General features: G+C 43.5%; 1 long non-coding RNA gene across 1 annotated transcript in view; it reads right to left on the bottom strand.

Moving 5' to 3' along the window:
- Positions 1 to 1,255: 1,255 nt before the first annotated feature.
- Positions 1,256 to 23,796, bottom strand: part of LOC147652228 (uncharacterized) — a 37,282-nt gene continuing 14,741 nt past the window's right edge. Inside the window, exons 2-3 of the long non-coding RNA XR_015289181.1 lie at positions 18,273 to 18,477; positions 1,256 to 16,149 (exon numbers count right to left, since the gene is read on the bottom strand). This is a non-coding gene — a long non-coding RNA (uncharacterized LOC147652228). The remainder of the gene's footprint in view (positions 16,150 to 18,272; positions 18,478 to 23,796) is intronic.

A 23,796-nucleotide genomic window follows, 5' to 3' on the forward strand; every position in this document is an offset into this window, starting at 1 on the left:
TTAAAAAGCCCCAGTGGAAGTTCTCATTTTGATATCCAGGCACAAAAGTTGCCCTTTGAAAGTCGGGTGCAAAAGCCCTGCAATACCTCACTCACGAGTCAGTGACAGCAAATAGCACCGGGCAGAAGAGAATGACAGAGCCCAGAGCTACCACTAACTTAGCAACAGCAGTTCCCTGTGTGCCCAGAGTTACTCTCATCACTTCTAAAACTTTAGAAATTAATCTATCTCTTTGCACATGAATAATTCACCCAGAGACTGATTTACTGTACAGCTGTCAATGGATCTACAGTGCTCCAATGCTTTGCCTATTGAAACAATTCCAGCTGCCTTGAAGGATGTAAGAAAGGATGACTGTTTCCAAATCGCTTTCCAAAGAAATGGAAGCTGTCATAATATTTAACCTTTCCTCTATTCTCCCACCGACAGGCACCCCTCCCCACCCCACCCTGCCACTTGTTCCCACACCCCAGATATGAAAGCAGATAAGGAGGTCCCCCCCTCGCTGCTTCCTGATGGTGAGTCACGGCTCTGAGTCAGCCTTTGTGTTCCAGGGAACCTGGAAGGCTTTGAAACCCACTGTTGATTTTGGCAAAACTACCTCTTCTCGCTTTGAGGGTGAAGCGATTTACACACATCAGTTTTGGTCTGAAAATAGCTGCTGAGATGCAAACAGCAAGAGTATGGCCAAATGTTTTCTTGGAGGAGTAGAACCCTCCCCTGTCCTGGGTCACAACTGCGCTAAAGTGAGCCACACAATACCGGCTTAAACGCTGATGATTCCAGGAGGATGCACTCACAGCTCCTCTTTCGTGCACAGAAGGTACCACTGCCCATGACTTTGGACACAACCACCTCTAGAGTAACTGGTCACCTTTCAGAGATGACTGAGGAAGGTGTTGGATCACTGTCTGCATCCCGTAGTCAGGTGAGCTGAAGCCAAATATTACCAATTCCAGTCCTGATGTTAGTGAGACAAACTCCTTCCTCCTCTGTGTTCCCAGGTGCATTCCTTCCCGCAGAGCCAGGCCACTCTTTAGCAGCTCATATTCAGGGGCCTTGCAGCAGGAGATGCAGACAGGAGAAATGTCTTTTTATAAACAAGAGTTTGCCCCAGCTCAGTTGAGACACGCCAGTAATGAGGGAAATTCTGGCAAAGACACCTCTCAAGAATCCCTGTATGTCTCTGCCTAGCCCTTCTCTGTCTCCACAGATCAGCGCTTTGTAGTTACAGAAAAAAAAACCCCTCTCATTCTTGGCGGAGAAAAGCTGCCATATTTTTATTAACATGTTTGAACATTACATCAGCTGCTCATCTCAAACATTCATCCATTCTGTGCCTGCTTCTGTATCTGTTTTAAAAAGCCTTTAATTAAATTAATTACACTTTAACATAGATACTGTAATTTCCTTTTGCAATCCTATTTCAGACATCTTTTGATCTCTCATTGTAATTCCAAACTACATTCTTTCCCTTCATGTCTGTTTGGTAAACACCTTTGCTTGGCCTAGATTTATTAGCATTTAAATTATTTTCTCACTCCAGGACTTGTCTGCTATCCCTTCTTCCCACAGCATGGCAAGTCAGGCCATTTCTAGGTTAAACCCTAAATCCACTGGAAAGTCTTAAAGTATAAGTATGACTGCATAAAGAAAACAGAAAAAAAAAAATCAAACCTATCTGTAAAAAGTACAATTAGTTGGTACACTTCCTTTCAGAGTATAGCTATTGTTAAAGAAATTATTTCAAGGAAATTAGATTTAATATTCTTTAATAGGGGTTTTGCATGATAAGGCAAAGAAACTTGAGACATGCCAAGGCACATGAATACAGTTAAAATATCAGTTGTCACAGCAGTTTCAGTTTGCTTCAATGAGTGTTGAGAAGGGGTGATTCTTATGTGCTAAAACATAGGACAGATTTTAACATTAATTTTTAATTTGAGTGTGAAAAACAGTGGCAGTACTCTTCTCCCTAGACATCTCTGTGAAATAGTTTTCTTTAAAAATAGTCTACCAAAAAACATAGCACTACAAAGCATTTCTTAACTACTTCTTAAATTCTACATGTGTTTATTTGAAAATTTGGCTACTTTTAAAAAATGGCTAAACACTTGAAAAACCAAAGTGAAATATTTCAACTAACCAGAGACGTCCCTTCCACAAGTCTGGTCTGCCAAGCTAAGCAAAAAAAAAACAAAAAACAAAAACCACAAAAATCAAACCAGTTTTCTCAGGTCTGCACAACTCCAACAGTTTATCAGGAATCAGATCCTAAAAATTCAGGTACGTGTTTCTTAGTTGGGACGTTCACATAAAAGGACATTTGCAATACTTTTAAGCTTTATTTTCATTGACTAAAGGACATATTTCACCATGAGGAGAAAAAAATGGGTGTTAAAATGCCAGCTCTTCTAAGAGACTGCAGAGAAAGCCCTTGGTTTTCACATCAGGTGAATTCAAGGCTACATGAGGGATAAGGGTCAGACCTACCTGTGGCAGGATAGAAGCTTCACATGCTTTTACTTATCTCTGTATTTAATAAAGAAAGCCTACATGCAATATTCTCCTCTTGGAGGGTAGAAGTAACAGCAGTTCACACCTTTACCTGACTAGAAACAGCTCCATTAAACCACTTCATTGCCTTGGCTGACAAATTCACTTAGAAACCAAGCTGATCTTTTAGCTGAATTCACTTCCAAACCAAAGACAGGCCACTTATGTTCACATTAATCAAAATTAGCTCCTGGTGGCCATTATATAAGCAATATTAAAACACACACATTGTACAACCAGCTTTCCCAGGCAGATGAGCTATTGTCTTGCTAAAGTTTTTATCTTGCTAACTCGTTTCTTATCCATGAGGACAATTTTTTTAGCATGAACGTCACCTACATGCCTTCAAAATGCACCTGCTTTCCTCACTGCCAGTGCTGTGTGAGCGCTGGGAGCATTGCACCACCCCTGTACCCTCTCCTGACATCAGCAGGTATCACAAACTGGTCTATCTGAACCCCTCGAGGATAAACAAACAGGATCTGCTATTACAGGTCTGGGGCTGCAATCACTCTCAAATATGACTGCAAGCAGAAACCCTGATCTTCTGCAGTGCTTTTCCAGTTGATACCTTTAAAATACTTGAAGTAATTCCCCATATGAAACTGGTGCAGGGCAGCAGACAGCAGATAAGGCAATCCTTTGTGGGCCTCATAGCCATTTGTAGACTGAAATAGGATGTAAAAGCAACACAGGAGAGACCAGAAGAAGTACAACATCACTTCCCACAACAAACAAGCTCTTTTCAGTTTGGCCTGCTACATCCAATCCTACTTTCTTAATGCTCTATGCAGGTTGCAAAAGCCTTCTTGAGACCCAGCTATCTGATTTCACACAGACACCTCTAAATGTAGGGCACTGATATTGGGTATCTGTTCTACCTCTGCAGTTTCAACTAAATCCAAAAAGCTTCTTTGGAGCTGAACCTTTCATTATACAAAGAGAACAAAAACAAACTCAGCAGGATACTGGTGCTTCTGTTTATGAAAATGACCTGCCGTGGATTAGTCCACAGTCCAGCACATCATCGTATAAATCCAGATTTTCATTTGAAAATAGTGACATGTTCTTAAATTACTGGGGTCCTTAAGTCTAAACTACAATGATTCTGATGTTAACTTTTGATGCAGAAAGTGGGGAAACAAGTGGAAAAAATAATTGGAAGACCAGCCAAGGACAGGAAAAAGAACCAAAAATAGAGGATAAAAAATTACAGTGGAAGGGAAAAATGCCAAAACTGGAGGCTGTCCCAATAGGGAATTTCCCTAATGATAATGAATGCAAGAATGAGCTAGTAAGAAACATCAACATAAGTCAAGGTGACTTCTTGTGAGTTTGAGATTCTCACACTTCTGCCCAATGAAAGATTTTGGTCCTGAGAGCCAGAGGCCCCCTCAGAGGTTTTAGGCTTTTGAGACCAAAACTCCTACTGAGTACTTGCACATAACTACAGAGCACACCCCAAAACTGAAGGTCTTCTCAGTTACCCCTGAGGAAACCTGCCTCACCCCATCCCTTAAAATACTGCAGCTTTTACCCAAGCTATATCTAATGTGAACTGCTTAGGTGGGAATACTTAAATCACTGGGAAAAGACAAGGAGAGTTCGCTGCACTGCAGGCAGAGAGGGGAGGGGCTATTGCAAGAGGTTGCCTCATCCCAGAATATCCATGACCCCCTCAGCCTGGCTGTTGGGATCCCTTCAGCACAGAGGGAAGACAACTCAGGGATAAGTAAAAGAGGTACAAAAATAAAGACAGATATGGTTTCCCCCTTCTTCTTCAAGAAAAGATACAAGTGGTATGGAAAGTGCCATAGCTTATACTTCTACATACACGAAGTAACTTTGCAGACTGTGGCTAGCATTGTCTGATGGTGCTGTTTACTTCATATACCTGAGATATTTCACAGGATTGTCACATTCAAAAGCATCTTTTCCAAGCTGAAAAAGCACCTGTGTCAAGAGAGTTCCCCAGTACCAATGAGCAATGCTTAATATCAATGCATACTACTCATGTGTAGAAGCTTCTCATATCTTTTGCACCAAAACATCAGAAATTCTTTTGTGGCCAGAGTCCATAAGCTCTGGGTGTCATTAAAGCATAGCAATTATCACTGATAGGCTCTGGCACAGATTCTTAATTTGCTGTGGGAAGGTAAGTCCTAAAAAAACCCCACATTCTTCTGCTGTGATATGCAAGTTTCATATCTTTAAAAAAAAAAACAAAATTTGAGCAGAAATAAGACCTACACCCATTTGTTCATAACTTTCCCTCCATTATTTGCTGTATTCCATTGTTCACAAACAATAGAGATTCTAACAAATATATTTTTATGCAAGCTCTTTGTGATAAAAATAACTCCTTTCACAATTCACACTGAAGGGCAGCAGGATCCTTGCTTCTCCTTCCAAACAAACCTGCATGGATTTGAGCAGGTTTTGCTGCTCTGCTGTCTTCCTCTTCTTCTAAACACCGACACAGAGGGAGATAACGGAGCTGCAGGAATGAGCTCCAGGAATTGATCCAGGCACTCCTTTCCAACACCATTATTTAAGACGAGCAGTACATATTATTGACCAGTGAACATACAATAATAACATAATTAGCTTTCACCTAAATAATTGCCTCCTTGTCATCTCCAATCCAAGTTCAGGAAGTGGCACAGACTCAGGAGGGCAAAGGGCTGCAAGTAAGAGGCACAGCTCACTGCTAGAACTGCATTAGCCCTCTGCAGGTACATTTTTGGATGCAGCAAGCAGCCCAGTCCAGCCCACAGCAGTACCCAGAAGAAGACTAGATTTCTACATTCATTAACATTTGTGAAGTTACTCATTAAATTATGAGTCAAGTAGTGTGAACCAGTCTCAGGCTTTGTCAGCTCCTGTTTACTGGGATCTCAACACCCCACAGAAAGCAAGCCACAGGTTTTATATTCAGTAAAGGACTTCCTTCCTCACCTTGCCAATTCCAGCTTTGTGCTGGAGAAAGAGCCATCATCCAGACTACTCTATGCAAAAACAGCACAACCCAGGACTCTTGTGCAGCTTTCTCTAACTGGCATCCTGCAGGCCAGTTCAGTTCCAAGGCAAAAAATCCTGCTAAATTTCTATTAACAGTTTAAGTAGCATTTCTGAGTATGCTTCTCAGGAAAATATTTTATCAGAATGTTATTCTGCCTTGATATAGCTGGGGGAAAAAAGCCACATCCTTAATTGGTATAGCTACATCAAACATATCTCAGCATATTCAGTCCAGATACTATTATACTAGTTACATAGAACCTGTTTTGATCAGAGAACAGATTAAAATTGTTCTGAGAAAATAATTTCTTGGGACTTACTCAAGAGGAGCTTTAGTAACATCCAGTGAGTAAAAATCATCTTAGGCCATAGCACACCTTTTATTTTATAGGCATTGTGTTATGAGGCTGAGAGAGCCAGAAACCAACAGGTTTGGCACAAAAGAAACTTTATGGCTTAACCACAGAAGAGAGGATAGGGAAGGGTCTTTGCAGCTCCTTGTTCAGCAATGAGAGCATTCACACAGGAAATACAGAGTCCAAAAAAAATTCTTCCAGATTCAGAAAGGACACTTTGTCCCTCTCACCAGGGAGAACACACTGCAAAAAGGTACCTGAAAGCACATTCCCTCTGTCTGCATGTGTTCCCTCACAGATGCTTTCATCCATCAGCCAGGGACCCAGGTTCCCGGGCAGGTTGCACACAAAGCTGCTTTTTAATCCCACATGAATCAGATCATCACATCCTTGCCAATTCTTTTCGTTTTTTGAAACAGCAACAACAGAAAGTCCTCCCAGACCCTTTTCTAAATCCCTGTTTCCCCACCTATAATCACTTACTCAGAAGAGTACACTAATAGCAGCTCTTTGGCAACTCAAAGGATGAAATTATGGTTGAATTGAAGAATTACAGTTTCTAACTTCCCCCTTTTCTACTGTAGAGCCAAAGTTCTCATTGTTTTAATTTAGAGGAGAGATTAGTACCAACTGTGTTTTGCCTCTTATCTCTGCTAAACAAAAAAGTTATATAATGTTTCAGGAAATGAGTTCAAGTGAATACAGACATCTTTTTCACAGTACTAAATGCTTAAAAAAGAATCTGGTTTGTCCATTCTGGCAGCTTATGTTTATTCAAGACAGACAAGGCACAGGCAGTAAAAAAGGGAAAAAAATCCCTGAGCTGTAGCACAAAAAGACCAGTTAAAGATTAAAAGTATTTTTTTTTTGTCTAAAATTCCTATTGCTCTGTAAAACTGCAAAAGCAAGTGCCACTTAGTCTAGGAGCAGCTTTTGGGATAGTGCTGGTCTACTGGTATGTCTGGGGAGATGTTCACAAGTCATATTTTAGAGACAGATTTATTTCTTCACAGGCATGTTAAGGACAACGTTAAGAGCATAAGTAACCTAAAAAGAATACTGATATACATGGCACAAATAGATCCTGCCATAGGGAAGATCTTGGGGTGTTTCAGGATGTATGACTAAGAGGCAAGATAGAAGAAAAGACACCTAAAGGGAGCACAGTGAGGGCATTCCATACCGTTGTTTTGAAATTAATGTTTATCAGTTTTCCATGAATCACCAACTGCACTTTAAATATCTGTGTCTGTATTCTTTGAGAGACTATAAATACACCCAGTTTAATTTTCCTGTTCCAGAGAAAGCTGTGAAAAGTGTGACTTCTGTTCCTAATATATAGCAATGATAGAGAGTTGTCACAGGGCTGCAAGAGCAGGTTTTGCTTTTTGGAGATATGAATGACGAAATACTGCTGTGCACTGTCACATCCCTTTCTGATGGACATGAGCCTTATCAATCTGTTTGATAATAACACTCTCCATGGTTTTTTGACTAGACTTTTTTCCCTCTAATGACTCCAGTTCTACAAAACATCACTAGTTGTACTGGTTTGTGTTTCGTAACACTTAGTTACCTTGGGAGTTTAAATCTGCATGAATCCACTTCAGCTGGCGGAGCTTCCAACCCTTTTGCTGGCTTTTAACAAACCTCAGCTGCCTTGTACTTAGAGCTGTGCTCAGGTGTTTCCTCCAAGTGAGCAGAGTAAGAGTTGAGCAGCTTGTGCACTGTTACACAGCAGAACCGAGCAAGTGATCAATCCTTTCCTACACAATTTCTCACGGGGTGAAGGAGTGGGAAGAGTCAAACTTCTGAGCAGCATAAACACACAGAGGAGCCGCTAAACAGCAGACTTCTGTCTCGAACACCAGGACCACACACTTCCTTCCAGACTTCAAAGAAAACACAGAAATCCTAAGGTTTGGTCTTCACTAAGATGCCTTTCCCTTGCAGGGTGAAGAAGGTGAAATCCACACCCTCTTATTCAAAGTTATCTGAGGATTTGAATTAGAGCTTCTTTGTCAAACTTTCAAGCAGAAAGCAAACAATTCTGTACACAAAAGAGCACAGTTAGGTAACCTGTACATCCCAGTCCTAACAACAGGAAAAATTAAGAGCAGGGGAAATAGACACAGGGCTACATTTCTAGTCTTGTCTGAGGTCTACTGATACATTTGTCTATTTTCTAAGCACTCTGAAGTGACCCTTAATATGCTTCCCTTGTCGACCTGGCACATCATAGAGCAAATCAACAATACCATGGCACTGCAATTGTTTGATGCAGGTCAGATCTTCAAAAACCTGGAGGATACTTTGAACAGTGATGAAAGAATGCTGTGCCAGCCTGTGCTCCATGTGCTGTGTAGGGGACAGGCACTGGAATCAAGGTGGAAATGAATAAGGAATTACAAGAAAAACTGAATTGTAGATGTTTCTCTTCCATGGATCAATACCACTTCCAAGGCATCAAAGATTTTGAAGAAAAACCAACATACTTGTGCATAACTCTAAAAAGGGTGAGGTGGTAGTTGTAAAATGCACCTACCTAAAAGACTTAAAGGAAAAAAACTTCAAAGGAAATATTTGTGCATTTCATTTTAGATAACTATTATTAATAGTAATATTATTAATCCTACTTAGATTAGGAGAAAATAGGCTATTAAATATTTTATGGTTGTGTTCTGTACCAAACTCTATCTGTTTTGAGTTATATTATGTCTGTAGTTCTTTAAAAGGTGGTTGTATTTGTAATAAGAATGGTAACTTGACAGTATAACTGCTTTCCATGGAAACCTGTGTGGGTAAAGGTGGGTTTCCTGAGCAGAGACCAAACACCAACACTTTCAGGCTGCAGCTATTCCTGTTCCAAGAGATGAAGCACATGGATACCTTTCCTTCCCTCTCTGGCTGTTGGAAAGTTGTGGTGTTTCTGCTTTAGTCAGCACAAGTAAAACTTGTTTTTCTCATTAATTGCACCAGCAGGGCATATAATAAACAGCTGCCTCAGAGGAAATGGGAATGAGAAGGGATAATACAAAAGGGGAGTCCAGTGTAATGAATGCAGTTGTTCTGTTCCACCATGTTCATTCTCTTGCTGGCATTTGTGAGCAGAAATAAAAATCTCAGTATGCCTACAGCCACTAGCAGACTGGTGGACTCCAGTATTCCCAAGGCACGTTATTTAGCCCACAGATGAATACTGAACATGTGTTCCCGTCCCAAAATTTTGCAGGCTCAGTGTGAAATCTGAGGCTATTGTTCAAGCACAGCCTTCGAGGGGGAGTGTCTAAGCTTGGACACTGACTCTGCCCAAAGAGATGCTTGAGTAGGGGTGTGCAGTCATGGTCCCTAAAGAGAAACACCCAAACACAGACAAAAGGTAAAGGGAAATATCTTCTTTCAGGGTTATCTGATTTAACAGGAATATAGTTTTCCCATTTCAGAAAAGAGAATGTTTAGTATCCAAAACAGCTTAGAGATTAAATGAACTGAAATGCCCTCCTACCTTTGCTTTTTGTTTTCTTCCCTTTCTTTCAGCTGCCCTGCTATAAGAACTGCAGGAAATGGCTGATTCTGTTCCATATGCATATATAATCCGATAAACAGTGATGTAAAATCCAGGCCACTCACCCTACATGCAAGGAATTTTTCCTTTCTTTGAAATGAAAACTTTTTAAATAAATCTTAATGGGAAAAGAAACCCCATAACTTTCTCCTGGGGACCACAGAGTCTACTTACATATGAGAGTCAAACGTTAAATGTGTTTTGGTGATGGAATTACAGTGAAAGCTTCAAAGAGAGGTCTCCAAATTAATTCAAGTGCATTAGACATCCAAATTCTAATGCAAGCCAAGTGTGTTTTAGCTGTTTCAAATAACACAGCATAAATATACAATTCAAGACCTAAAGTACAAGCTTTGTACCTGTAAAGAAAGGGGATTTACTTATGAAGCCAAATTGTGAAGCTTTTCTCTACCTTACCACTTCTTCCCAAAACATTGAAGAGCTTTAACTTTCCTCCTTGGTAGGGTTGTGCAGAGTGCAAAGGCAGAAAACCATCAGGGCTGAGAGCAGCCTTCTACAGCATCACCTAAGAAAGGAACAGTGCTCTCTGGCTGTACTTAAACAGGGCCCAGGCAGGGGATCACAGATGAGGCTGAGCAAGGTTATTAAAGTGGAGCAAGGCCTTTGACAGACACACACAATTTGTGCTTGGAAAATTACACTTCCAGGCTTCACCTTTCCAGTTTTTCAGGGTATTTTCCTTGCTAATGTAGATGAGGATGCTGCTTTCCTTACTATGCCAATAAAAGTCACTAAGAAGGGAATTTTCAAATAGGCCAAAATGTTCTAGAAGTGTGAATCTTGATACTTGTCAGTGAAAGTTATATTCTTTAATGTATCACTTGTGTACCTCCATAAATCTTATCCAGAGTGGAAAATATTTCTGGAAAGGGGGTGAGAGGAAGGAGCCTTAAGGCTATTTCTTTTCCCAGTGAAATCCCCCTGTCCTCCCTTGAGAGCTGTCAGATCTTCTGCCGGTTCAATGAACCAAGCTGAGTGCATGTGAACAGGCTGTACGTACATCAGTGTGGCCACAGCGGCCAGAAGGAGTGACAGTGAAATGGCAGAAGAACTGGGAGGAGTTTCTTAAGGCAGGGAGGAAGAGGACTTTCCCCATGGGGAGTGATTGTGCCCTACAGAGCAGCCCTGCGCTCCCCTGGCTCCCAGTTGGGCCAGCGTGGCCACTGGCTTTGCTGGGCGTGTGCCGGGCACAGTGCAGGGCTCGTGTGGCCAGGAGAGCCCTTGGGCTGCCTTGTGACATGTGTGGCATTCCTGGCCAAAATGTCCTTTGCACTGCTGAAATAAGCCATGCTGTCTCTATTTAAAACTGTGCCTCTGTCACTGTGTTATTAAAATTATATCAGTGTCCCTTCAGTCTGTGGGTCAGTGGTTAAATCTGCTGTCAATTACCAATCAAAGTGTGAATGAAATGAAGAACAAATGGTCTAACTTCATCAGTGTTGTTTTTCTCTTCTTCCCCCAGATAATAATACCTTAAAATAGAATGCCTTATTAACCACAGACCTGAAGGTTAATAAGTACATCAACAAAACAAATGCAGTAAATTAAAACAATGCATTAACATTCATTAGTATTTCACTGTTGATTCCCAAACATGCTGCTATTGCTATTGTGCTATTATCAGGCAATAATTGTTATGTCAAAAGATAGGACCCATATGGTTCAATGAGATCCTCTGGGAGCTTCTGCTGTATGAAAGTCAATCAAAAATACAATTCTATAAGGAAAGATGTGGACACGGGAGAGTTGCTGTCATACATGCAACCCGTGTGAGAGGCCCAAGTGACTATTTTAAATAAAAGTTTTTAAATCTAGGGGAAAAAGAAGTGAGAGTTAGAAAACTAGCAGTAAAATCAATCGGTTTGTTCAGAGCATCTGAAACTCAAATGCCAGTCTTTGCGAGACTGGATCCTGTTATCCTTTCAATAGAAAATACCCTCTAACACCTCAGAAAAATTCAAAATTTATATATATTTTCCTACACATAATAACAGATCCAGATGAGCTAAACCAGGCTTCTTTGAACACCACTTATCCTCTGAAAATACCCACAATTTTTAGGTGAGGCCTGAATAAATAGAAGGCGAACTTAGTACACTGAAGATCCCAGCTGAAGTTGTCTGCCATCCAACATTAAATCCTGTCTTATGACTCAGGTCCTCGTGGTAAACAATTAATCCACATAATTAATTTCTAGCATGTCATAACATAGGAGATGGACAAATATCTGGGCTGCCTCTTCTGCTTCAGCTGCCATCATCTTCACGCATCTCCTGGCCATCCTGCTGGAAGGAGTCAGGACAAGCCAAAGGTATTGTGCCTTGGGTTTCAGTGCCATCTGATGTTCACCTGGGACCAGCGTGCTCCAAAAGTGCTTTTGTGGCTTGTTCCCTGCACGGGGCTGTAGCACCTGGCTGCAGCAATCCCATCTTCACAGTGGTTATTTGCCTCGTGCTCTCTGCAGCCTCACCATCTTCCTCTTTCTCCGCAGCTTTGTCTCCTCACCTTTCCTTCTCCCTGTACCCAGAAGCGGAGGCGGGTGCTGGCTGCCATGCTCTCTGTTCCTGTGCCTCCAGCCCAGCCGCAGCCTGTGCAGCTTCCAGCAGCCACCCCTGCTACCTCTGGCTGACTTGTGCTCCCACAGAGGGCTTGTTCGTGTCACTGCTGGTGATTCACAGGGTTTGGGGGGCCCTACAAATGAACAGAAGCCATAACTGTAGCGTCTTGGAACAGCCCTCCGATTACATCACCGTGTTTGCACTTTTACATCTCCTTCACAAGTTCATTAAAAATTTCTGTGTGCTGCCGGGGTGGCTGTTTTAATAGCACGAGCTGTTGTGCCCAGCTCTATCTCGCTGTTCTATCTGGCAGTCTGTATTTACCAGGCACACACGGGCTGGGGAGCGTTGCGTAAGCCGCTTTCTGTGACAGGTTTCTATTCGCCATCTGCTTGACTGAAAAAATATCTTTTTCAGTTAGCACACTGGGTCTGGTGTTTGCATCTTTTGTTTCCTTCCAGATGCAATCTCAGAAACACAGGAGGGGCTGTGAGGCTTTGGAGGGGAGGAAAGGCCTTTTGAAACAGCTCTTTTACCCAGCTAAAAAACACATTGTCCCCACTTGGACACTGCAGGAAACTTAACGTCCCGAAAAGCAACTTTCCCTGTACCCAGCTACTTTCCATGGCACTGCTTTATCGTAAAGGAGATAAAACTCCAAGCCTCTTTCTATATATACCTTCATACTGTTTCTGGGCTGTTTTCCTAAGGAAACCAGGATCTGTGCTCACCATCACCTTTTTCACCTCTTTCCTGAGCTGCTCTTGAGCCTCTGACTTATTTCTGCCCCATTTAGAAGACATAAAATAAAGTTCCCACATTTCACAGGAAAGGGGAGAGGCCTATTAATGACCTCAACAAGAGATGTGGAGTAAGAGTCCACCCCTTGCTAGAAACTCAGGAGGCCACTCTGGAGAGGGGTGTTTGGAATGCCCTGTTCATAAAAAATTGTTTTAAATGGAACTTGCAGCTCAACAGACACAAATGCACACAAGTAAATCCATAGGAAACTGCTCGTGGGACTGCCCTTTTCCAGCAAGTCTCTCTGGCTATGAATATGAAGCAGAAGCAGAGACTGGACAAGCAGAACCTCCCTAGAAGGGCCAGGATGAGCAGCAGCAACAGCAGCCCAGGTGATGTGCGGTGAGATGTGTATTTCTGGGTGGCACAAACCCAGAGTCCTCAGGGGGGAAAGCTTCTGTTTTGCCCAGCAGCCTGATGAAATCTGTAATATCACAGGTGAACAGCCAGAGGAGCTGAGGCCAGGCACACATCATGTAAGTCCCCAAAGCAGTCCCAGAACTGGGATTTATCCAACACCACGGACGTTGCCACACAAAGGGGAGCAGCAGAAGTGAGAGCTGCAGATTCACTCTGGTGCGAGTTTCTGAGAGCAGAGCAGCCTCCCACTGGCCAGGCTGCACAAAACAGGGTGTGCAGGGTGCTCCAGCAGCGCTGGGTGTTCCCCACACACCACCTCTTCCTTCCATTCAGCGTGGGGAAGGCATTGCCATGCACTGGCAGCCCGCTGCTGGCACAAGGGGCTCGGCAGCTTTGTCGGCCCAGCTCCTGGAGGATGAAGCTAAACCACACCCCAGACGTGTTTTCTGGGAGAGAACGGGCCAGCTGTGGGGAGGAGAGGTGTACCAGCCACAGTTCTCCACGCTGGCCCAGGTGCTGGCCCAACAGATGTCACCTGGAAGGTGACCACCGAGGTGATGCACAGAATGTTTCTGAGACCCAAGTTACGCCCCACATGGAAGAGCCTGGGTGCCCCTAGGCCTTTGGCTGTTCACAGGGTGCAGGGCAGCCCCAGCTGTTCTTGAGCACATCCCTCTGGGAGCTGTAATTCAGTGCCGTAAGTACGTACGGACGGATGGATCAAATTGTATTTCCTTATATGTTGTTCCTTCAGTCATGGTTCACTGTTATCTCATTTTGCTTGGAGAAATATTATATGCTTCAAGCACAGCACAGATAAAAGGCTGAAACTTTTTTTTTTAAGCTATAATAAACTAAATGTTTAGAGGAGGAAAGCCAAAGGCAGCCTCTACTCTCTTGGTGTATGGTTTTAAAGCAGAGCAGGCATACACCTCCTGCAGGACCTGTAACCTGAAATTTGTTTTGCAGGTTAAAGCTTGTTTACAAGATTCAGCCAGAGCACAAACACAAACGATCCCCTGGCCACGATCCCTTTGTGTACTTCAGCAGCCTGAAAATGAGATCTAGCATTTGTATGTATTTATAAACCAAAAAGAATCAAAACAGCTTTCAAAGGAAAGTTTTCTGTCAAAAACTGACAGCTCAGCAGCAGCACTCAGACTGTGTTCTGTGTATCACAGGCTGCCACTCACTGAAGCTGTAATATCACCTACCCCAGGAAGTCAGGTTTCGGGTTATAGGCACACCGATAAGACAAGAGAAGGTTTTTTAAAAAGGTGAAATGGCAAAAAATAATGGTGCTGCAGTTAACAGAGTAATCCTCTGTAGAGATTCCAATCTGCCTTGGCACGGTCTGGAGGAGGCAAACATTGTAATCTGAGCCACACATACTTTAGTCAACTGCTTTGCTTTCAGCTCTGGTTAGGAGCATTGTATTCTCTATGAAGCAATAAGAGTGAAGTCTCGAGGACCAGGACATTTTAACACCATATTTCTCCTATTTATGTGGAGTAGTTTATTAAAATCAGTTCAGTCACTGATATGTGCTGAGCTTGTTGACCACGGTATATGAATCATGGGGCTAGGCCAGAAATTACCTTTAAGGAAAAAATAACAACTGGAACGAAAAAAAGACCTTATATGCCACAGGTGTTCCTTTTGCAGGAGCAAGAGGCTAGAGCTGCAATCACAGTGAGGGTCTGTCAGTCAGCAGCTGCCAGAGCTGCTCCAACAACTGAGCCTATCTCTTACACATCCATCCAGGCACAGGACCTCCTGCAGCATTTTCTTACATCTTTCGTGGAAAGCTTGGAATGAAGTAGAATCTTAAATGTGGTGCTTTGACAGGGGGATCACAACCTAGAGAGACGTTTTTGGGCCGCAGTACCCAGGTATGGAGAAGGTCTAGAAAGGAGGGTTTGCATATAGCTGTTCTTCCTGGGAGGATCATGCCATTGTATCCATCATCTGCCAGCCAGCAAAGCTTCCTCAGGGAGTCTTCATCTGGCTCATGGGTTTATGCAATTCCCACTGTCTCATATATACAGTCTATATATTAGAGCATCTGTCGTGGAAGATTTAGCTCTTCACTGTCAGTTTCTGCTCTGTGAGTTAGCTGGGTGCTAACACCCAGCATTCTTTAACTCCGCAGAAAGACTTGCACCGCAATAATAAAATCATTTGTGTATAGAATATTACCATGAGGTTCATGCCGAGGTCCCTGTCAGGCTCTTTCTTGTTCATCTTTATTTAAATTTGAGTGCATATATTTTATATTCAGTACCTACTAATTGGCGGTTTAAGGCAAGTTTTTCTTCATTCATGGTGAATCATACCTTTTGATGTACAGGTCTCATTCGAAATGGGTTGAATCATTTTGGTTTTTCTATCTCAAATCTTTGCTCTCTAATAAAGATGTATTTTTAGTACGGTTTTCACCTTCTCAAGTCTAAAAGCATGAAATCTTTCCCAAAGATTACTTTCTTCCCTGATATTTTTAGTAATTAATTCAGTGATATGAGTAGGAGTGTGTAACAAACAAGACAAACACAGTCTGCCTGCACCCAAACCCAGGTGGAGGTGCAAGCTGTCTCCAGAGCATCCCCAACCAAAACCGAGAGTAACAGCACCAGGAAAATGCAGAAGAACCTTGGCCATCTCAGGGCTCTTGCTGAGCAAGATCCTGGCAACATCCGCTTTTATTGTCTGCTGAGTTGCTTGATTTGGGATAAGATAGGTATGCACAGGGTACATGGTGTACAAATAACCATTGCTTGCTTTTCTTCCTGACATTCGTGGCTTTGTTTTCCTTTGCAAGGTCCAGCTTGCATCCAACCCTGTGAGAGAAAAACCACCCTGGGAACAGGGAGTGTCCATGTCAAATCCAATGGGAAGATGAAATAAGACAATCCTGAAAACAAGAAAAAAAAAATCGTGCCTGTGCCTAATAGGTGTATATCTCTCTCTGTGAATAAAAGTAGAAAGCAAATTAAAAAAAAAAGCAAAAAACCCCCAAACACTTATTCCTGGGAAAAGTATTAGAATTAATCCTGGAAATGTATTCTTAGAGAATAGTGGTCAAATCCTCCTAGAGTTTCCCCATGACATGTTAAGGGAGTTTCAGCAGGAGTAACAGGATATACAAGTGCATCTGTAAATTAATGACCTACAAGTCACTAGGTACATTGTGGACTGAAATAAGAGCTCAGGCAATGTTTGATGTTGATTTTAAAGCAGATTTAAAATAAAATGAAGCACAGCTCTGAAGAAGAGCTCAGCTAATGTGTCAGACAGACTACATTTTACTCTCTCAGTTCCCAGAAGAGTCAGGGTTTCTCTATAATTTCCAGGGGAAAATCACACGTAATACAGTCCTTTGGTAGAAAGGACAGACCTCATAGTGCAAAGGAAAATAAACTTTATTCTCCAGGGGAAGATTAAACAAATTTTTTTCTCATGGAAAACGTCCAACCTTCAAATATTAAGAAAAATAGGGAATAACAGCTACAATAAAAATAAACCAAGAAAATAAATAAAGGTACAAACAAGTTTTTCTTCTGGGGGAAAAAAAAAAGTAAAATTATGTTCAAATAATGGAGGGAACTTCCAGCTTCCAGCCTTTTTTCTTTTTTTTTTTTTTTTTTTTTTTCTTCTCCTTTTTGGGCTTGAGTATATGGTATATGGTGATATATGGTGGTATATGTTCCAATTCCTCCCATTCATAATTTGACAATGGCATCTCTTTTTTTTACCTTGTGGTACATAATTCCTTCTTTCTGCCCCAAATCCAAAGTCTGCAGATCAAATGAGCCTTTGTGAAGCAGAGACTGTGACAAGCAGCTCACTTCTACCTATCAAGACCAATGATCTATGAAACTCGCACGTTAAAAAGCATTAAAATGTGTCCAGAACTGATCCTACCATATGTTTTGAGGCTTTCACCACACAGAACCACCACGTAAGAACACATTTTCCTGCCTAAGGAGACAATTTTTCCACATCAGCTTAGTGCCTCCGTTGTTTCAGCAGGAGCACATTCACTATGCTCCTGAACCTTATTTCTTCCATGCATGTGTGTTCACTGCAATTTGTCACTAAAGCTTTGTTTTTTGGAGCCTGAAACCTGAGCACTTCCCAGGAAGCCTGTAATAGTCAGGCTCTAGGTCATGCTTATCATGTGTGAACCACCATTTCTTTGGGTCTTTAATACTGATTAACCAAATAAACAATAAATTAGACTGAGAGGGAAATCTTCAGGGAGGAAAGAACAGATTCAATTTAATTACAACAACATATCTTGATTATTTCTTGTATTAATACTAAGATTCTGCACTTAAACAAGTAATCTTTGTCCTAATAATTAAGGTCATTTGTCCCTATGGGTTATTTCCTGCCTGAAATAGAGTCTGGAGCTGCGCAAAGGTGGTGGGCTGAGCCTGTGGGAGCAGAGAGACAGCTTTTCATCACAGTCATGCAGGAATGCACCTCCTTCCCAACAGAAAAACCTTGCTGGGATCATGCCAGGATCACCTGCAGTGTCCTTTACATGAACACCTGTGAGGCCTCTAGGGGGGAAAGGCAGCGGGCATGCCAAGCTCTGGGGTGTCAGGAGGAACACCTGGAGGGTCTCAGAGCAAAGCAATGGAGCAGAACATGAGTGCAGCTCCTATTGCCTCCTGCAGTTCCTCTGGCATCCGTGGACTTACAGGTGAACCTCACAGAAATGCTGGAACAGGCCAAAATCTCAGTTGCACTGGCATATACGACTATTTCTGTCCTCTCAGATGGAAACACCCAAAGCCACGTGCCTCGTCTCCGTCTTTACCTAGGCAAGGATCCCACGTGGGAGACGTGCATGTAAAACACAGCAAAGCATTTGAGCTATCCCCAGAAAGCCTACACTAGTATTCCATAGAAAGCTGGCCAGACCTCCAGCTATCCTTGCTCCTTCATGAAGAGGAGGGACTCGTGATCTCTCAAGGCTCTTTTTGGAGCTTCCCCTCTGTGCTGATGCTTATAATTACTGATACTTACCATCACTGGACCTTGCCTGCATTTGCACTTCTTCACTTGAATGATGCTTATGCAATTTGAAAGGAAACTGCACCATAAAGGCAGTTGTGTTGGTGTTATTCCAGTTCTTATTATTCACTTAAGAACTGCTGAAAAATGGGTTGTAGCTCCTCAGGAATGTGAATAAAGTTTTTCCTCTGGGACCTCGACGATGGCCAAAGCATATCTGCAAATGGAGGAGAGGAGTAAACCAGTCAGACCAGAGGCACAGCAGCAGAAAAATATGAACCCGTTAACTGCAGCACCACCAAGTGTCAGCATTGAAAACACCATATATTGGGAAAACAGCCACGTTTTACAGGAATTGCAGGGGCAAATATTTTTAAAACCAGCTTGTTGGCATCTAAATGAAAACAGTTTAATTCTGAAAATTTTTGAAAATTGTCAGTGTCAAAGAAACCTTTGATAAGTAAGACTTCTTCGAAGTGCCCAGACCTGTTATGTTCTGCCAAGGTAACATTAGTATTCTCAGAGGATATATTTCCAATTAACAAGGGAATAATTTAAATAGAAATTTAGATTTAAAACTTCTGAACAATTAAATAGGTTCGTGTTGTTAACTACACATGCACGAGCACACCCCCAAATCCTCAGCTGCTGCCATATTCTGCAGCGTGTGCGGGAGTCACTGCTTTCAGCACGGGTGGAGATCTGCTTTGTGTTACAGGGACACATGGCAACTGCTGATGGAGGCTACTTCAGAGAAAATCTTTCTCTTTTCTGAGGGTGTTATGTTATTATACGTGCATCAGGGATAACAGCTTGTAGATGTAACTCCTTTCTTGTACGAGAGACCTCGAATGCACCTGCCTGTCGGGCGTCACATCCTCCGGCCACACGCTGACATGTCAGGATGTTCCCTCATGGCTCTGGATCACAGGAGCTGGAGCACGGCCAGTGGCTCCAGCAGAGATGTACCTGCCTCTGCCTTATCAACAGCTGTCAGGGGCTGCATATCTGTGACACCACGGCTTTTTGTTTTCAGGGTATAGTAAGCAAAAAAATAAGAGTGATGCCTTTTTTTGTTTCCAAGCACTGTTAGATTCACAGTCCCTTACTGCTAGTATTTATCTAAGGTGCCTTTACAGACTTCCCAGGCAAACCAAAGAAGTATCCTTCTACTCCTTTAAGCTAGCTTTTCTAATCCAAAATTAAAATCTTCAGCAGGAATGAAGAGACATGGCACTTCCAGCTCAAACAAAGAAACTCTCACAACCCATCTATTTCCACGGCACATTTTGACAGTAAAGCACTGCCTATTTTTTAGCGATTTCCATTTCCTAATTTGTCTTGCCTGGCAGTTTCAAGCCGCTGTTTATGCCAGTGCCAGTACTGCAAACTCCCCTGCTGAGTATCTTTTACTTGGCAGAGTAGAAGAAGAAGGCAGAACATAATGTTTCCACAGCTTCCCAGCCAGAGCTGGGCTGGGGACTGCTCTGGCTGCCACAGGAGGACATCCCTGTCCTTCTGATTAATTATGTCACCGTCTGAAATTGGACATAGTCTCTCAAGCTTTTCATGAAAGTCTGAAAACATTACAGTAGCTCATGGCTATGGAAAAGAGAGCATTGAGGGCAAAGTCCCATCTCAAAATGCTGTGGCCAAGCAAGATGAGGTGGAAACCACTGTACTCAGCACTTTTCTTGGGGTGTCCACCCCATGGACATCCACAGGAGCCTGGAAATCACCAGCACCTTCTGATCTGTGCATGTGTCTGCTTTCTGCATGTGGCTTCTCCGTCCTGTTTTTCAGAGACAGGTTCAGGTGCAGATGTGTCAGCAGCTTTCTGGCTGCATGAGTCAGGGGGAAGAGTTCTCTCTCCTTCAGCTCCTGATATTCCTTATCAAAATCATCCTGATCGTGATTTGCTTCAAATGCAACTGCGTACACGTTCCCTCCTCCAAAAAAATCCGGTTTTCTTGGTGATTTGTACAAATACAAACAATATTTGTTATAAAACTAATACCATCAGCTGTCCTGCCAAGAGCCCTCAGTGAGAGGGGGGCAGCGTGCGGCCCCACCGCAGAACACGCTGTTACAGCGGCTAAGGGCTACTGCAAGCATTGTGGGGACCAAGCACCACCTGCTGCCCAAAAAATTAAGCTCTTTAGATCCAGAAGTACAGATTCCAAGCTAACTGCAACAGGCGCCATCTAATAATAACCTGCTGCAAGTCTGAAGTAACCTGCAAATCTTGGCTTGCTTCTGCCTTTACCAAACCCCGAAACTCTTGGCTGCTTTCAAGTTTATCACATCTATCAGTACTAGCCCTGTGTGCACTTTGACATGCATAGTACTGCTCTCTACTCTGTAAATAGAGTCCCTAAATAGATAAGATGAACTGTTGCTAAAGTGACTCCAAAATTAAAAACATCATATAAGCTTCTCCTAACTTCAGCTTGGTATTTATTTGTGTGACTACCTAAAACCAAATCTTGACCCTAATTTCCAGGAGAGCTATTCAAAACTTCAGGTGAAACCTCCATTTTGTACCAGCTCTTTCTCTTCTCTGAAGAGACATTGCAAGAATACATAAACCTGATCCTGCAGTCCTAGTTGTCTCATACTCCCCTAAATCCTTCACAAAAGCAGAGCAAAACTACTCCTATCTGAAAATTAAGAGTAAGGCACCAGATTCATGAGGCCGGTCCCAAATGATCTCATGCAACTTTGCCAAACATTGCAGGAGAGATCTGTGAACCCTACTGCCCTAACTCCTTGTGCTATGCTTCCTCTTGGATTTCTAGAAAGCTCAAGATCACCTGTAATTCCTGCAAAATAGAAATACAGCATTCAAACCCAGCCTTGAACTTATCTCAGAGTATCCTACAGATCAGAGAGAGAAAGGTGCTTGTCAGAATTTCATGTCCCTTTAATTCTATCTGTAACTGTAAGACCGCAAGAGGGAACAGGAGTCTTTGGTAGAAATTAAGAATAAAGGTATTCAATTATTTTCCCATGTGATTGTCTGGGGAGACATCTCAAGTCACCTCAGGAAACTGCTGCTGAGATCTGATTTTTCAGAACTTGTCCTGAGCTGCCCTGCTGCTCAGGTAGTTTGAATGAGACCATTACATGTTTCCAGACCTACCTTCCCCTTACCTCAGGCGGCTTTACCTTACATATAGCCGGTAAGATGTCTCCAAAATACATTTTCCAAAACCTAAACTGAGTGTTAATTGTCAGCCTACAGGTGCCCAAACAGCTATGGCTGCTGCTCCGAGTTTGACAAGACATTCAAACAAGGCTGTATCAATTTCACGGCTCTGCAAATCCAGCAGAAATCCTGCTGCTGCAACACTTTGTTTTCCCAGATCCTAAACTGAATCTTAACCTCAGACCCTCCTTTTGTTTTCTGACACCTCAAATTCTAAGAATAAAGCGGTTCTCAGGGCCAGTTTCCTGCCTAACTCCGAGAAAGTTGCTGAATGTGGGAGGGAAAAGAACCCCCTGCCCCAGACGCGAGTTTTCCAGTTCTCTCAGCTCTCAGATTTCCAGGTTAAAACCGTCCTAAACCCGGTTATTGGGATTTTCTGGAGCGTTGTCCAGCCTCAAGGCAGTGAGCTGGCTGTCGGGGAAGGGCTGAGAGCCCCGAAGGCGGAGGGGGACGGCCGGAGGAGCCTCCCCGGGGCGGCGGGTCCCCCCTGCCCGGGAGGGGGAGCTGCGGGCCCGCTGCTGCCCCTGCTCCTGGCCCGTCCCTGGCCCGTCCCTGTCCCGGCTCCTGGCCCGCTGCTGCCCCGGCTCCTGGCCCGTCCCTGCCCCGGCTCCTGGCCCGTCCCTGTCCCGGCTCCTGGCCCGTCCCTGTCCCCGCTCCTGGCCCGCTGCTGCCCCGGCTCCTGGCCCGTCCCTGCCCCGGCTCCTGGCCCGCCCTGTCCCGGCTCCTGGCCCGCTGCTGCCCCCGCTCCTGGCCCGTCCCTGCCCCGGCTCCCGGCCCGTCCCTGTCCCCGCTCCTGGCCCGTCCCTGCCCCGGCTCCCGGCCCGTCCCTGTCCCCGCTCCTGGCCCGCTGCTGCCCCGGCTCCTGGCCCGTCCCTGTCCCCGCTCCTGGCCCGCTGCTGCCCCGGCTCCTGGCCCGTCCCTGTCCCCGCTCCTGGCCCGTCCCTGCCCCGGCTCCTGGCCCGTCCCTCTCCCGGCTCCTCGCCCATCCCTCTCCCGGCTCCTCGCCCATCCCTCTCCCGGCTCCTGGCCCGTCCCTGCCCCGGCTCCTCGCCCATCCCTGCCCCCGTTCCTCGCCCATCCCTGTCCCGGCTCCTCGCCCATCTCTCTCCCGGCTCCGCACCTCCGGCCCCGCACCGCTCCCGGGAGGCGGCTGCAGCAGGCAGGAGCCCCAGTTTAAACACACTGCAATTATCTAAATCCTAATCGGAGCTCTTTATGTCGGTTTATGACTTTGCAGTAATTAGCTGCGGAGCGCGGAGCGCTGCGGGCCGAGAGCTGTAGGTCAGCAGCCTGTCCCTGCATCTTCAGCCAGCGGCACAGCCGAGTGCGACCAGAAGTAAAGCAGCAGGTGAATCATACCGAAATTACAAATATCCATTTAGAATTACCCGACAAACAAGGGGAAATACAGCGAGGGAAACGCAAACCTATGCTATTTGCACACAATGATAGCAAAGAAACAAACTATGATATTGAAATGTGAGGAGAACAGCCCAAATTCATCCAAAAATACGATATTGATCATTTTCAAGATGTACACTATATGAAATACGAGATTCCGAGGTGGTTTACTAAGCTAAACATTCAGGTGCAACACCATAACTAAATATTAAAACCACGTGCAAAAATAATATTTTAAAAATCGGTCGAAAATGAAAGCTAAATTTGAAATGTATTTAAGTATTTCATCGAGGCATACATAAATTAGCATCTTTTAAATGAAGCCAAGAAGAAAACCAGAAGATATCTTTCTGGAGCACAGAGAAAACCCCAAACAATAATAGGTAGCACATAAAAAATGAGTAACAGATGGACCAACTGGAGGATTGTGCTTAATGTAATTAACATTAGCACTTACTGGTAACGGTTAATGGTCCTATACCATCACACCTCCCAAAACAAAGCCTGATCAGGGACGCATCAAAAGACATGAAGTGAACCCTGAGGCATAAGTGCCATTTAGATCATGTTAAAGACATTTTCATCAATCTTCATGAGAAGTAACAGCTACTGGAGAGAAAGAGATGTGAGCAAGTTTCCATCTTGTAGTCTCTACATTTTCTTAAGTAACTAGACTTTTCCCAAAAAAATATTATATATGGCTAATTTCTGCTGCTAAATCTGAAAGATTTACGTCCCTTCAGCTGTTATTCAATAGTAGAAACTTATCTGAAGGCATTGTTTTGCATTTTAAGGCAGGAATATGAATTTACTGAAATTCTTCAAGCAGCCAAAGAAAGATTTAGTATACACCAGGTAAGTATTTAAAAGGTGGAAATGCTCATGTCACTAGAAAATCCTTTGCATTTTTTATTGAAGTTTGAAAAA

This window comes from Cyanistes caeruleus, chromosome 7 (assembly GCF_971803275.1).
Source record: "Cyanistes caeruleus chromosome 7, bCyaCae1.hap1.1, whole genome shotgun sequence".
In the NCBI taxonomy this organism is placed as follows: Eukaryota; Metazoa; Chordata; class Aves; order Passeriformes; family Paridae; genus Cyanistes; species Cyanistes caeruleus.